The sequence below is a fragment of the Rhinopithecus bieti genome, unplaced genomic scaffold (genome assembly GCF_001698545.2).
Source record: "Rhinopithecus bieti isolate Rb0 unplaced genomic scaffold, ASM169854v2 scaffold_2077, whole genome shotgun sequence".
NCBI classification, from domain to species: Eukaryota; Metazoa; Chordata; class Mammalia; order Primates; family Cercopithecidae; genus Rhinopithecus; species Rhinopithecus bieti.
This window is the reverse complement of record NW_016803882.1, coordinates 1,147,739-1,162,488: the sequence shown is the minus strand read 5'-3', so window position 1 is coordinate 1,162,488 and position 14,750 is coordinate 1,147,739. Positions and strand designations below refer to the sequence as shown.

At 42.9% G+C, this 14,750-nt stretch overlaps 1 pseudogene; it reads left to right on the top strand.

Moving 5' to 3' along the window:
- Window positions 1-5,265: 5,265 nt before the first annotated feature.
- On the top strand, window positions 5,266-5,582 carry LOC108518494 (transcription initiation factor IIA subunit 2 pseudogene; annotated as a pseudogene).
- Window positions 5,583-14,750: the final 9,168 nt, after the last annotated feature.

The window sequence follows — 14,750 nt, the reverse complement described above, 5'->3', positions numbered from 1 at the left end:
ATATCTAACGCAAGTGAATCATGCAAGATTTATCTTCCTATGTCTGATGTCTGGTTCTTTTTCTTTCTTTTCTTTTCTTTCCTTCCTTCCTTACTTCTTTTCTCTCTTTCTTTCTCTGTCTCTCTCTCTTTCTTTCATCTTGCTTTGTTACTAAGTGCAGTGCCATCGTCATAGCTGACTGTAGCCACAAACTTCTGGGCTCAAGGGATCCTCCTGCCTCAGCCTCCTGAGTAGCTGGGACTACTCGTGTGTGCGCCACCACACCTGGCTAATGTCTGACTTATTTCATTAATGTCTTCAAGGTTCATCCATGTTGTAGCATGTATCAGGATTTCATTCCTTTTTAAGGCTGAGTAATATTCTATTGTATGTATATAATACATTTTAAAAATCCATTCGACTCTGTTGATAGACACTTGGGGTGCTTCTGCCTTTGCCTATTGTGAAAAATGCTGCTGTAAACATTGATATACAAGAACCTGTTTGAGTCCCTGCTTTCAATTATTTGGAGTATGTACCAAAGAATGTGCTACAGAATCGAATGCTTGTGTCCTCTCAAAATCCGTATGCTTGTATCCCACCCCATAATGTGATGGGGTGGGATTTCAGCATATGGATTTTGCAAGGAGGTGGGGTCTTTGGCAGGTAATTAGGATAATTAGGCAATTAGGATCAGATGCACTCATGACAGTGGAGCCTTTATGAATGGGATTAGTGTCCTTACAAGAGTCCCAAGAGAGCTTGTGTCTCTTCTCTGCCATGTGTGGACGCAGCAAGAAGACTGCCCTTTATGAACCAGGAAGTGGCCCTCACCAGACACTGAACTTCCAGTGCCTTGATCTCAGACTTCCAGGCTCCGAACTGTGAGAAATAAATGTCTGTGGCTGGGCGTGTTGGCCCATGTCTGTAATCCCAGCACTTTGGGAGGCCAAGGTGGGTGGATCACTTGAGGTCAGGCATTCAAGACCAGTCTGGCCAACCTGGTGAAACCCCATATCTACTAAAAATACAAAAAATTAGCCAGGTGTGGTGGCAGGCACCTGTAGTCCCAGTTACTTGGGAGGCTGAGGCAGGATAGTTGCTTGAACCTGGGAAGTGGATGTTGCAGTGAGCTGACATGGCATCACTGCACTGCAACCTGAATGACAGAGACCCTGTCTCAAGAAAAAATAAACAAACAAATAAATGTTTGTTGTTTATGCTACCTAGTTTATGACATTTTGTTATAGCTGCCAGAGCTGACTAACAGAGTGGACTTACTATATCATATGGTAATTCTATGTTCTACTTTTGGAGGAACTGTCAGGCTGTGTTTCACAGTGGATATACTATTTTACATTCCCACCAGCAATACCACAAGGGCTCCAGATTCTCCACATGATCTCCAATGCTTGGTTATTGTCAGTTAAAACAAAAATTTATGGCTGGGCCTGGTGGATCACACCTGTAATCCCAGCACTTTGGGAGGCTGAAGCAGGCAGATCATGAGGTCAGGAGTTCGAGACCAGCCTGACCAACATAGTGAAACCCCATCTCTACTAAAAATACAAAAATTAGCCAGACATGGTGGCATGTGCCTGTAATCCCAGCTACTGAGGAAGCTGAGGCAGGAGAATTGCTTGAACCTGGGAGGGGAAGGTTGCAGTGAGCCAAGATAGCGCCACTGCACTCCAGCCTAGCGACAGAGTGAGACTCCGACTAAAAAAAAAAAAAATTTATAGCCACACTACTAGATGTGAAGTGGTATCTCATTGTGGTTTCAGTTTACATTTTCCTAATGCCTGATGATGTTGAACATGTTTTCATGTGCTTTTTGGCAATTTGTATGGAGAAATGTCTAGTCAAGTGCTTTCCTCATTTTTATTTATTTTTTATTTTATTTTATATTTTGAGATGGAGTCTTGCTCTGTCACGCAGACTGGAGTGCAGTGGCGCGATCTCGGCTCACTGCAACCTCTGCCTCTTGGATTCAAGCAATTCTCCTGTCTTAGTCTTCCGAGTAGCTGGAATTACAGGTGCAGGCCACCATGCCCAGCTAATTTTTATTTTTTTTTTTTTTTTTTGTAGAGACAGGGTTTTACCATGTTGTCCAGACTGTTAACTCCTGACCTCAGGTGATCCACCTGTCTCAGCCTCCCAAAGTGCTGGGATTACAGGTGTGAGCCACCGCGCCCAGCCTCTTTCCTTATTTTTAAATTGGGTTGTGTGTCTTCCTGTTGTTGAGTTATAAGAGATTTTTATGTATACTCTGGATATTAAACCCTTATCAGATATATGCTTTGCAAATATTTTCCTGTTTTGTGGATCATCTTTTCACTCTCTTGATAATGTCCTTTGATGCACAAAAAATTTTAATTTAATTTTAAATTTTTTAATTTTAATGAAATCTAATTTATCTATTTTTATGTTGTTGCCAGTGCTTTTGGCATGACATATAAGAAACTACTGCTAAATCCAAGGTCATGAAGGTTTGCCTCTATGTTTTCTTCTAAGAGTTGTATAGTTTTTAGCTCTTAAATTTGTCTTATTTTTATTTTTTTATTTTTTTTAATAGACGGAGTCTTGCTGTGTAGCCCAGGCTGGAGTGCAGTGCAGTGGTGAGATCTCAGTTCACTACAATCTCTGCCTTCTGGGTTCAAGCAATTCTCCTGCCTCAGCCTCCCGAGTAACTGGGATTACAGGTGCCCACCATCATGCCCAGCTCATTTTTTGTATTTTTAGTAGAGATGGAGTTTCACTATGTTGGCCATACTGGTCTTGAACTCCTGACCTCAGGAGATCTGCCTGCCTCGGCCTCTCAAAGTGCTGAGATTACAGTCATGAGCCACCGCGCCCGGGCAAATTCAAGTCTTTGATCCATTTTGACTTCTTTTTTTGTATATGGTATAAGGTAAGCATCCAGCTTCATTCTTTTGGATGTAGATATCCAATTTTCCCAGCACCATTTGTTTAAAAGACTATTCCTTCCTTACTGAATATGGTTTCTGTATCCTTGACTTTTAAGTGTTTAACCCATTAAGTAAAATGTATTCTTGCGTCTGGATGAGAAAACCATCTTCTTCCGTCTTCTTATCTCCCACTCTTGGAAGGTATATTAAGCTTATAGATGCCTGAAGCCACTTACATCAACAGTCTCTTTAGGAGTCCCTACCCAGAGAAGCTACGCTGTAGCCATAAAAGAAAGTTATGCTGGAGCCGTGTCCTGACAGATAGGCATTAAGTGTCAGCTCCACATGCTGAGACAGCCACTTATCTGTCCCTCACTTTGTCTTCTGTCCCCTGTCACTGACCCCTTTCTGGTTACAAACATCAGGGTCTTCTTTAGGAATCTCAGTCACCCCTTGCCCTGGGAAGACTGCATCTCAAGCCAAAGTAGTGAACAGAACCTTCATTCTTCAATCATTAATTCACAAGCATGACAGAGTTCCTCATGCATGTTAGGCATTGGAAATTCAGATGGGAAAGGGGACGTTGCAGAGGGGTTTTCCTCTTCTTCCCCATAGGGTAAGGGATCATTTCCCTACAATTGTAAATCCACATCTTTCTCATGCCCAAAAGCTTACGGGACATTTCCACCTGGATAGCCCTCTTCCATTCCAAATTTAGTGCGCCTAAGGCCAAATTCATCATCTTCCTCCTGACATTCATATGCCACTCCCATTCTCCAGGCATCGAGACCACAAACCCTGGAGTCATCTTGGATTCTTCTTGTCCCTCACTCATTCCATCTGACCTTCCAAGAAAGACCTATGAGTTCTTCCTTCACATGTCTGCATTTATTCCTTCATTATCATTGTCACACTAGTTCAGGACCTTGTAATAATCTTCTGACTGGTTTCTGTGCTTAATCTACTCTACACACAAGTTGTTTAGCTCATGCTGCCTACTTGAAAACCTTACAGTAACTTTCCTTTGCTTATAAGATAAAATCCATAGATTCTAGCATGGCCCTCTGCACCTTCCATAACCTGAATGCAACCATCTTTCCAGCCCTACTTTAACTTCCTCACACACATCTTCAGCTCTAGTTGGATTGGTTCATTCCGTTTTCCACAGTCATACCTTGTATGCTTTTCTGTCATCTTGCTGCTTTTTTGTTTTTGAGACAGAATTTCACTCTTCTGTTGCCTAGGCTGGAGTGCAATGGTACAATCTCAGCTCACTGCAACCTCCACCTCCCAGGTTCAAGTGACTCTCCTGCCTCAGTCTCCAGAGTCCAGAGTAGCTGGGATTACAGACATGTGCCACCATGCCCGGCTAATTTTGTATTTTTAGTAGAGACGAGGTTTCACTATGTTGGTCTCGAACTCCCAACCTTAGGTGATTTGCCCACCTCGGCCTGCCAAAATGTTGGGATTACAGGTGTGAGCCACAGTGCCCAGCCATCTTGCTTCTTTACTTAGGTTGTCCCCACACCTGTAATGTCTTTCCTTCCATTTCTATCAAAATTGTATTCCTCTGGGTTTCTGTGGCTGGGGAAGTAGGAACATCCTGCTGCGCTCCTGGTGGTTTCCGTCTGCTCTGCAGCAGAAAGCCCTTTCCCCACAGTACATCAATGCAAGCTTGAATAACAAAGGCAATTTTTTGGCCAGGTGTAGGGTCTCATGCCTATAATCCTAGTGCTTTGAGAGGTCAAGGCAGGAGTAGTGCTTGAGCCCAAGAATTTAAGACCAGCCTGGGCAACATAGAGAGACCTCATCTCAAGAAAAAAATAAAATAAGATAAAATAAGTCAGGCATGGTAGTGTGTGCCTGTGGTCCCAGCTATTCAGGAGGCTGAGATGGGAGAATTGCTTGAACCCAGGAGGTCGAGGCTGCAGTAAGCTTTGATTGTGCCACTGCACTGCAGCCTGGGCAACAGAGCAAGACCCCGCCTCAAAGAAAAAGAAAAAGAAGGCTGGATGTGGTGGCTCACGCTGTAGTCCCAGCATTTTGGGAGGCCGAGGTGGGCAAATCACTTGAGGCCAGGAGTTGGAGACCAGCCTGACCAATATGGTGAAACCCTGTCTCTAATAAAAATACAAAAAAAAAAAAAAAAAAATTAACTGGGCATGGTAGTACATGCCTCTAATCCCAGTTACTCTGGAGGCTGAGGCAGGAGAATTGCTTGAATCTGGGAGAAAGAGGCTGCAGTGAGCCATGATCGTGCCACTGCCTTCAAGCGTCAGTGACAGAGCAAGACTCTATCTCAAAAACAAACAAACAAGCAAACAAACAAAAAAGCTAAAAGGAAAAAGAAAGGCAGTTTGAGCAATTTTTCCTAGCCATGGCATATCAGTTATACAGAAATACTGCTTTGGGAAACAGTCTTCAGGTGATCCTAGATGAGCTCACACAGTCTCAACAGACCACCTACAAATTCTACTTCAGTTTGATAAGGCTATAAATTCAGCATTGGCTCAGAGGGTTAGGAACAGAGTCAATTTCAGGAGCTTTCTAAATATGTACAGATTCTGTGATAATCTGTGGACTTTTGTATTGAATGATGTTGAATTCAGAGAGGTGACAGAACTTATTAAAGTGGATGAAGCAAAAATAGTAGACTGTGATGGTAAAAATACTGGCTCCAATACTACAGAATGATGGGGAAAAGTGGGTTTTAATGCTGTCTTCTGTTATTATTCATCACTTTTGAAGAGAAGCAGAGAAGAAACCTAAAACAAATTATTTTAGCATTGCAGAAGTGACTATACAGTGCTCTCCCAGAGAATTCCAGTAGGAAGAAGCTTGTAACTCATAGCCTCTTACACGTTACCTTTATTATACAGCATGAAAAAAAACCATAACATTTAAAAAATGAGAATTCAAAAGTTGTTGGCTTCCTAAGAATATTCTTCAATAAACTCCTTTTAAAACTTAAAAAACAAAACTCTTATCCCTCCATCAAGCCCCATCACCCATATCCAATCTGTTTGGAGTCTTAAGAAGGGCTAGCCACGATGGCTCATGCCTGTAATCCCAGCACTTTGGGAAGCCTAGGTGAGCGGATCACTTGAGTTCAAGAGTTTGAGACCAGCCTGGTCAACATGGTAAAACCACCATCTCTACTGAAAATACAAAAATTAGCTGGGCCTGGTGGTATGCACCTGTAGTCCCAGTGACTCAGGAGGCTGAGGTAGGAGAATTGCTTGAACCCAGGAGGCAGAGGTTGCAGCAAGCCGAGATCATGCCACTGCACTCCAGCCTGGGCAACAGAGCAAGATTCTGTCTCAAAAAAAAAAAAAAAAAAATACTCTCTAATAAATAGCGTCTCTCTCCTCTCTGCCCAGAGTTAGAGAAATAAACTGAAGAGTAAATCTGGTGGCCAAGATATTAGCTTTACTGATAGAGAAGTGTTAAGGACTTAATCCAGTGTGAGGGCCAAATGGACCTGCATCCAAACTATAATAGAAGACAGAGATCCACTCACCCACCCACTCCTGGGCAGCACTCCCAGCTCCGTCAACACCAGGAGGACCTGCAGAGAATTCTTCTCTGTGGCAGCTCACTCTTAAGAGGAAGAAGAAGGGCTGAGACAAACTCCTTTCTAGGAAGGAAACACTGGGATTGAGGGAAACACCTTCCATGCTCTGAAGATCTGTTCCTAAGAACTGATACCGGCTTTCTGTTCTCAAGTATCTGACACGTACATCCACTTTTCTCCTCCAATTCCGCCATGATCTGCTGCCTGGATCAGTATAACTGCCTACAGTTGATCTTTTGCAACTACTCCAGAGCCCTACAACCAATCATTCCCCACACTGTGGCCAGAATAATGTTTCTGTTTTGGTTTTTGTTTTGCTTTGTTTTGAGACAGGGTCTTGCTCTGTCGCCAAGGCTGGAGTGCAGTGGTGTGATCGCGGCTCACTGCAGCCTCAGCCTCCAGGGCTCAAGTGATCTTCCCGCTTCAGCCTCCTGAGTAGCTGATACTACAGGCACACACCAACACACTCGGCTAAATTTTGTATTTTTTGTAGAGACAGGGTTTCATCATGTTGCCCAGACTGGTCTTGAACTCCTGACCTCAAGTGATCTGCCAGCTTTGGCCTCTCCAAATGCTGGGATTACAGGCATGAGCTGACATGCCTGACCTATTTGGTTATTCTATTTTTTTTTTTTTTTTTTTTTGGTTTATTTGGCTGGTTTTCTTTTTTTGAGATGGAGGCTTACTCTGTCGCCAAGGCTGGAGTACAATAGCATGATCTCAGCTCACTGCAACCTCCACCTCCCAGGTTCAAGTAATTGTCTGCTTCAGCCTCCCAAGTAGCTAGGATTACAGGTGTGTGCCACCATGCCTGGCTAATTTTTGTATTTTTAATAAAGATGGGGTTTTACAATGTTGGTGAGGCCGATCTCAAATTCCTGAGCTTGTAATCTGCCCACCTCAGCCTCCCAAAGTGCTGGATTACAGCTGTGAGCCACCACACTTGGCTTTTTAAAAAAAATTTAGACAGGGTCTCTGTTGCCCAGGCTGGAGTGCAGTGGTGTGATCATGGCTCACTGCAGCCTCAAACTCTTGGGTTCAAGTGATCCTCCTGCCTCAGCCTCCAAAGTAGCTGGGACTCAGGCATGTGCTACCACGCTTAGCTTATTTATTTATTTATTTATTTATTTATTTATTTACTTACTTACTTACGTACTTACTTATTGCAGAGACGGGATGTCATGATATGGCCCAGGCTAGTCTCAAATTCCTGGGCTCAGGCGCTCCTCCTGCCTCAGCCTCCTAAACTGCTGGTGTTACAAGCATGAGCCATTGTGCCTGGCCAGGATATGTTTTTAATATGCAAATATGATCATTTCTCCTCTTATTAAATCCCTTCAGTAGATTCTCATTCCTCTTGGGATCAAGACCCAAGTCCTTATCAGGGCCCACTAGATCCTGGTGGTCTGGCTCCAGTCTTCTCCCCTCCCTGTCATTTTTGCTCCGCACACACAGAGCGTTTCTCATTGTTTAAATCGCCATGCTTACTCCTACCTCAAGAACTTTGGACGTACTGTTCCCTTTGTCTGTAATGCTCACTCCCCTCTCTCTTTTTTCTTTTCTTTTCTTTTGTGGCCTGGTTAACTCCTACTTATCTACAGATCTTAGCTCCCACATTCCTTCCATAGGGAAGTCTTCCCTGACCCCATAGACCCCCGTAGGCCCCTCTACTTCCTTCAGATAATTTAGCAGGTGGTATAATTATATGATTGTATGATTATCTGGTTAATATCTTTTCCCCTATAGGTTCTCATCAGAGCCACAGACGATGTCTGTTTTGCCCACTGTTGTGTTCCTTACCAATTGGCACGGAACTCAGTCCAGTCCTCAGAGACACCCAATAAATATTTATTGAGAAAACAAAAGGCCAACTAGACTCGAACTTCCTCTGTTAAGCCAGACTTCTTCTCCCCGTCCTCTGAAATCCTGCGGCACTTGAGATCCCACCACTCATGTACATGGCATTTATGGCAACTGCCTGATAGTGGCTGATAGCCATGTTTTATCTCCCCAGCTAGACTGTGAGTAGCTGTGGGCCGGGGATCATGGCTTCCACGTGACTGTAACTCTCACAACGCCTAGCCCAGCTCCCACCACTTGATGTGCACAAAATAATAATTTATTCAAAGAGTTAATAAAGATGTTGGCTTTTCTTTCTTGGTCTGTAGCAGTGTTGGTGGTGATGGAGGGAAGTTATAATTCCCTGATGCTTGGGAATGCAATAGAGACTGCGTTTTATAGGGCAGAACTAGGAAAGGATATGAGAATGTTGTGTCCTTTTACTGCAAGAACTTTCTCTGCCAATTTGCTTGGCAAAGCAAAGCAAGCCTTTTCTGTAAACACAGCAAACTAGTTCTAATTTTATGCAAAAAGAGACAACTATAACCAAAAAGCTGAATAGCCACAGAAAATGAACTGCTTTTACTTATTCATTTGAGTTATATTTTATTATATTTTGTTTGCTAATGACCACATACATTCTAATCACAATTGGAACGGTTTCAACCCACAACTTTTCGCTCATCTTCAGAGTAGAAGATATGAGGGTAAGATTATCAGAAATGTGGAATTCACAGGCCAGAAGGGAGGAGATAGACAAACACTAAATGACCAGATCTCTTTCTGGGACACATTGGGCAGGGCCTGTTTGCAGGGAAAGTGCAGAGATCCTAGGGCCAGGTTAAGCATGTGCTCCAAAGCATGGTTTTCCGAGAGTGCTGAGTCAAAGAAGAAAGATGCAGACATTGCCTAAGGACATCAGAAGATACTGGATGTGAGGGATAAGGAAAGCAAATAACTAGATGGAGAGTGAGGCGGTTGCCTGGCAGAATGAAGGGAATGGTGTCAGGAACAAAGTAAAGCAAGGGCAACACCCTTCTGATGTAGTAAACCAAGTTCTTAAATTTGGGCCTTAATTCAGACCCAGGTAGCAGGAAAGCTGGAGTTCCTCCAGTGTTCCAGGACAGGCCATGAATAGTGGGCTTCTGCTTCATCCCTGCCTTTGAGAAGCTTACAATCTGGTTATTCACAGACAGCCAAAACCACAACTGACTTTAAGGAAAGATAGTAAAGTACACAGAGTGCTGTGGTTTGAATGTTTGTCCCATCCAAAGCTCATGTTGAAATTTAATTGGCATTGTAATGGTATTGGGAGATGGGACCTCTAAGAGGTGTTTAGATCACAAGGGCCCCACCTCAAGAATGGACTAATGTTGTTATCAAGGGAGTAGGTTTGTTATTATGGGAGTGGGTTTGTTATTGTGGGAGTGGGCTTGCCTATCCCTTGCCCTCTTTTTGCCCTTCCACCATGTGACACCTTCTGCCATGCTATGATGCAGCAAGAAGGTCCTCACAAGATGCCAGCCCCTTGACACTGGACTTCCCAACCATGAGCCAATAAATGTATATTCATTACAGATTACCCACTCTGTGGTATTCTGTTATAGCAGCACAAAATAGCTGAGATGCACGGGAACACACATGCCCTGGGGCATATTCCAAAGCCTACAATACAGGGTGAACTGTGAAAAGACTGTGTCAGAACCGTGCTGGGACAGGAATGTGGAACTAGAGGGCTAGAGGTTAGGGAAGGCGTCATATGTTATACCTTTCCCCCTTATTCATTAGACCTGGTGCCCTCCTTGTCTAGCCCATTCCATTTGCTATCTTGTGGTTTCCACCAGGCAATCACATACCTTCATAGGTGCTGCTTTCTGAGCAGGGCTTTCTTTTCTTTCTTTTTTTTTTTTTGAGACAGGGTGGAGTGCAGTGGCACGATCTCAGCTCACTGCTATCTCCGCCTCCCAGGTTCAGGCGATTCTCCTGCCTCAACCTCCCTAGTAGCTGGGATTATAGGCATGTGCCACCATGCCTGGCTAATTTTTGTATTTTTAGTAGAGGCAAGGTTTTACCACGTTGGTCAGGCTGGTCTCAAACTCCTGACCTTGGCTGGGCGCAGTGGCTCATGCCTATAATCCCAGCACTTTGGCAGGCTGAGATGGGTGGATCACGAGGTCAGGAGATCGAGACCATCCTAGCTAACAAGTGAAACCCCATCTCTACTAAAAATACATAAAATTAGCTGGGCGTGGTGGCAGACGCCTGTAGTCTCAGTTACTCGGGAGGCTGAGGCAGGAGAATGGTGTGAACCCAGGAGGCGCTACTTGCAGTGAGCCGAGATCATACCACTGCACTCCATCCTGGGCAACACAGCAAGACTCTGTCTCAAAAAACAAACAAAGAAACGAAAACTCCTGACCTCGTGATCCACCCACCTCAGCCTCCCAAAGTGTTGGAATTATAGGCATGAGCCACTGTGCCTGGCCTAAGCAGGGTTTTCTTTGAAGCCCTGCTTCTGCACTTACCCTTGGCTCCATGCTTTGTATCCTGGAGCCAGACCCTCCATCTCCAAGCTTGGGCCAAACCAACTCATGTTGGGTAAGAACTTTGCACTTGTAGAGCCTCTGTGCCAGTGATACTGAGTTCTCTACTGTTCAAAGTGAGTTAAACAGACATATTCTTACTTTTTGGAAGTGCATAAGCTAAAACAAACAAAGGACAGAGAAAAGGCAGACATAGACAAGACCTCAACAATTGACTATGTACTGGAGAAAAAGGCAGTGGAAAGATTTATATTGTGAAACTCAAGGGGTTGTCATCATTAATGATGTTTCCTGTCCACATTCCCTTATTTGCTCAAAGACTCAAACATCACCCCTCTGTGATGACTCCTAAATCTGCCTCCAAGTGAGCTACCTTACTCAACTTCCAAGTGGAAATCTGTCACTGTGTCTGGTGCATCTCTGCTTAAATACCTCACTCTTAAAGATGGGAAGTTCCCAGCTGAACTCATTGCTCTTGTTGCTAACCACATCCACCTTTCCTAGCTTTTCCTCTCTGTGTTCCTGTACCTATACCAATCACGGACATTGTTGTAGCACTTTGCAGATTATAAAATCTGTCCTCTCACTTTAACTCATTAATTTCCCCAACTGCTTGGGCTTGAAAGCTATAGCATCCACACTGACTCTGATTTCTCTTCCATCCCTTTCTTCACATTTTTAACCTATGTACTTGGTTTGATCTACAAATAGTGTGATTTTCATTTTCTTTTTTTTTTTTTAAGGAAAAAAAGTATCTTTCTTATTTATTTATTTATTGAGATGGAATCTCGCTCTGTCACCCAGGCTGGAGTGCCATGGCATGATCTCGGCTCACTGCAACCTCTGCCTTCTGGGTTTAAGGGATTCTCCTGCCTCAGCTTCCCAACTAGCTGGGATTACAGGCACGTGCCACCATGCCCGGCTAATTTTTGTATTTTTAGTAGAGATGGGGTTTCACCATGTTGGCCAGGCTGGTCTCGAACTCCTGACCTCAGGTGATCCACCCACCTCAGCCTCCCAACGTGCTGGGATTACAGGCGTGAGCCACCGTTCTCGGCCTCATTTATTTTGAGAGAGAGCGCCAAAGGGCTTTTGGAAATGGAGATATCTGCCACTGAGTGTAGGCAAGCACTGCAAATTTGAAACCAGGCCCCAGTAAAATGCATGGCTTATATTCATATAATGGAACACAAATGGGTAATTTGAAGCTGTTCTCCTTTGATTTTTTTTTTTTTTTTTTTTTTTTTTCTGGAGACAGGGTCTCACTCTGTTGCCTAGGCTGGAGTGCAGTGCCAAGATCACAGCTCATGGCAGCCTTGAACTCTTGGGCTCAAGTGATCCTCCCACCTCAGCTTACCAAGTAACTGGGACTACAGGTGCATGCCACCATGCCCAGCTCATTTTAATTTTGTGTTTTTTTGTAGAGTTGGGGGGTCTCACTGTGTTGTCCAGGCTGGTCTTGAACCCCTGGCCTCAAGTGATCCTTCCACCTTGATCTCCCAATGTGTTGAGATTGCAGGCGTTGAGCCACACCACCTAGCCCCTTCTGATTTTTTAAATAAAAAATAGTTGTGTTTTAATAGATTCTTTTACAACTTAAATCACACCTGTCAGATATTTATTTACATTTATAGCAATACACATGTCTACAGCTAGATTAATTCCTTGCATTACCTCACCTTGCCTTTTTATGGTTGGGGGATATTTTGCTGCAAGAATCCTTCCAAACAGCACAGAGAAGTCACGTTAAATTCATTATTTACATTTCTAACCACAGAGCTAACCAGAGCAGGAGAAGGACTAAACCCTTCTCCTTCTCCAAAAATATTTGGTGGAGAGATTAGGGAAGAATCCCAAGTAAACAGAATTTCGAGGAAAAGGCAACCTGTTAGGCTACAAGATTGATTCATTTGCAGATAATTTCCCATGGAGGAAATGACTTGAACCAAAAAAAGAGGAAGTGTGGTGAAGACAGTGACTGCTTCTACAAACACGTTGGTTATTTTTGGAGGGAATCTGGGTATCTTTCTACCTTCCTCAACCCTGCGGTCAGCACTAGCAGCCAATAGAAACATGAGTGTTGGTAGCACTAAGCAGGTTTAATTCATTCAAGGTGTCTTACATTCAAGGCAACTCAAGAAAGTGTTTTGAATGTTTTCTTAACTGGGAAGCTCTGCTTAGTGTAAAGAGTGTAAAGTGTGACAAGAGAAGGACAGAGATACAAAATTACTGATAACAACGTCTAACAATAGAACATTGTAATATACTGTACTTGGCTTACAAGGCCTATACACTTTTTTGTTTTGGAAGATCCAGTGCTATCTGATTAATCTATCTATCTTCCTTCCTTCCTTTTTTTTTTTTTTTTTTTTTTTTTTTTTGAGACTAGGTCTCACTCTTTTGCTCAGGCCGGTCTTGAACTCCTGGGCTCAAGCCTCCTAAAGTACTGGGATTATAGGTGTGAACCACCCCACCCAGCCTGCAAGGCTTATACTTCTTCTTTTTTTTTTTTTTTTGAGACAGTTTTTTGCTCTTGTCACCCAGGCTGGAGTGCAATGGCATGATCTCAGCTCACTGGAACCTCCATGTCCCGAGTTTAAGCGATTCTCCTGCCTCAGCCTCCTAAGTAGGTGGGATTACAGGCACGTGCCACCACACCTGGCTAATTTTTGTATTTTTAGTAGAGACGGGTTTTCACCATGTTGGACCAGACTGGTCTCAAACTCCTGACCTCAGGTGATCTACCTGCTTTGGTCTCCCAAAGTGCTGGGATTATAGGCATGAGAAGACTTATACTCTTAATATGCCTTAGCATATTCACATGAATATTGCATTTATAGCAATATAAATTGGGTAACAACTGATCTATGTATACCTATGTTTCAGCAGCAATTCTGAACCCATGAAACATACTGTACTTTGATTTTTGCTAAACTGAAGTTTTATGTATAATATTTGGTTTGAATTCATTCAGTTATCCAGATTCTTGCATATTTAGTAACAGCTCACTTCCCATTTTCTTCACTTTTGGAAAACACCCTAAAATCCATTTGGTTCTTTTGACCATGTTAAAATGGTGAAAATATTTCCCTTTTTTTGTCAGAAAAAAACAGCAGATGCACTTTTACACTCAGAGCTAAAAGAATGGCTTTGTTTTTAACGACTTTGGTATGCGCTATATTTGCTGCTAGATGAGGAGCAAAGCCCTATTTAAAGAAGGATTTTGAGCATCTCTGTTTGTGAAAGTTTTCATAATGTCTGTCTGCACAGACCCTGTGCAGTCTGCTTTTTTTGTTTAAATGTTTCTCTCCTCTCCTTCATTGTAAACATGACTCAGTGAAACCTTGTTTCTGTAAACATTTGAAAAGTATGCTATCTCAGTCAATATGAATATTTAAAATTAGGTTCCACTTAATATTTTATTAATTCTGAAGCCAGTAAAAAAAAAAAAAAGACATTAAAACCATAAACAGAAAAAACAGAGAAAGATGTCTTTCTAATGGAACCAGGAATAGTAGAGACACTTCTAATATATATAAAAATGTTGTCACTTCACAGTACTATAGAAATGTAACTTTAGTCATTTTCAGTAATTGTTTATGAACTTAAGCCAGGTAGCAACCAAATGTGCCAAATTTCAAGGGATGGATTCTTGCATATTTAATATCATTTGTCATATATATATTTGTCATATACATGACAGTAGTCCTTCTTTGAGACGAATTTGTAGGACTAGGTTATAAATCATCACAATACTTTTGACTAACAGAGAGAAAAAGGAAAGAGTCATTTAAATTATAAAATTTGAGGCCGGGCGCGGTGGTTCAAGCCTGTAATCCCAGCACTTTGGGAGGCTGAGACGGGCGGATCACGAGGTCAGGAGATTGAGACCATCCTGGCTAACAT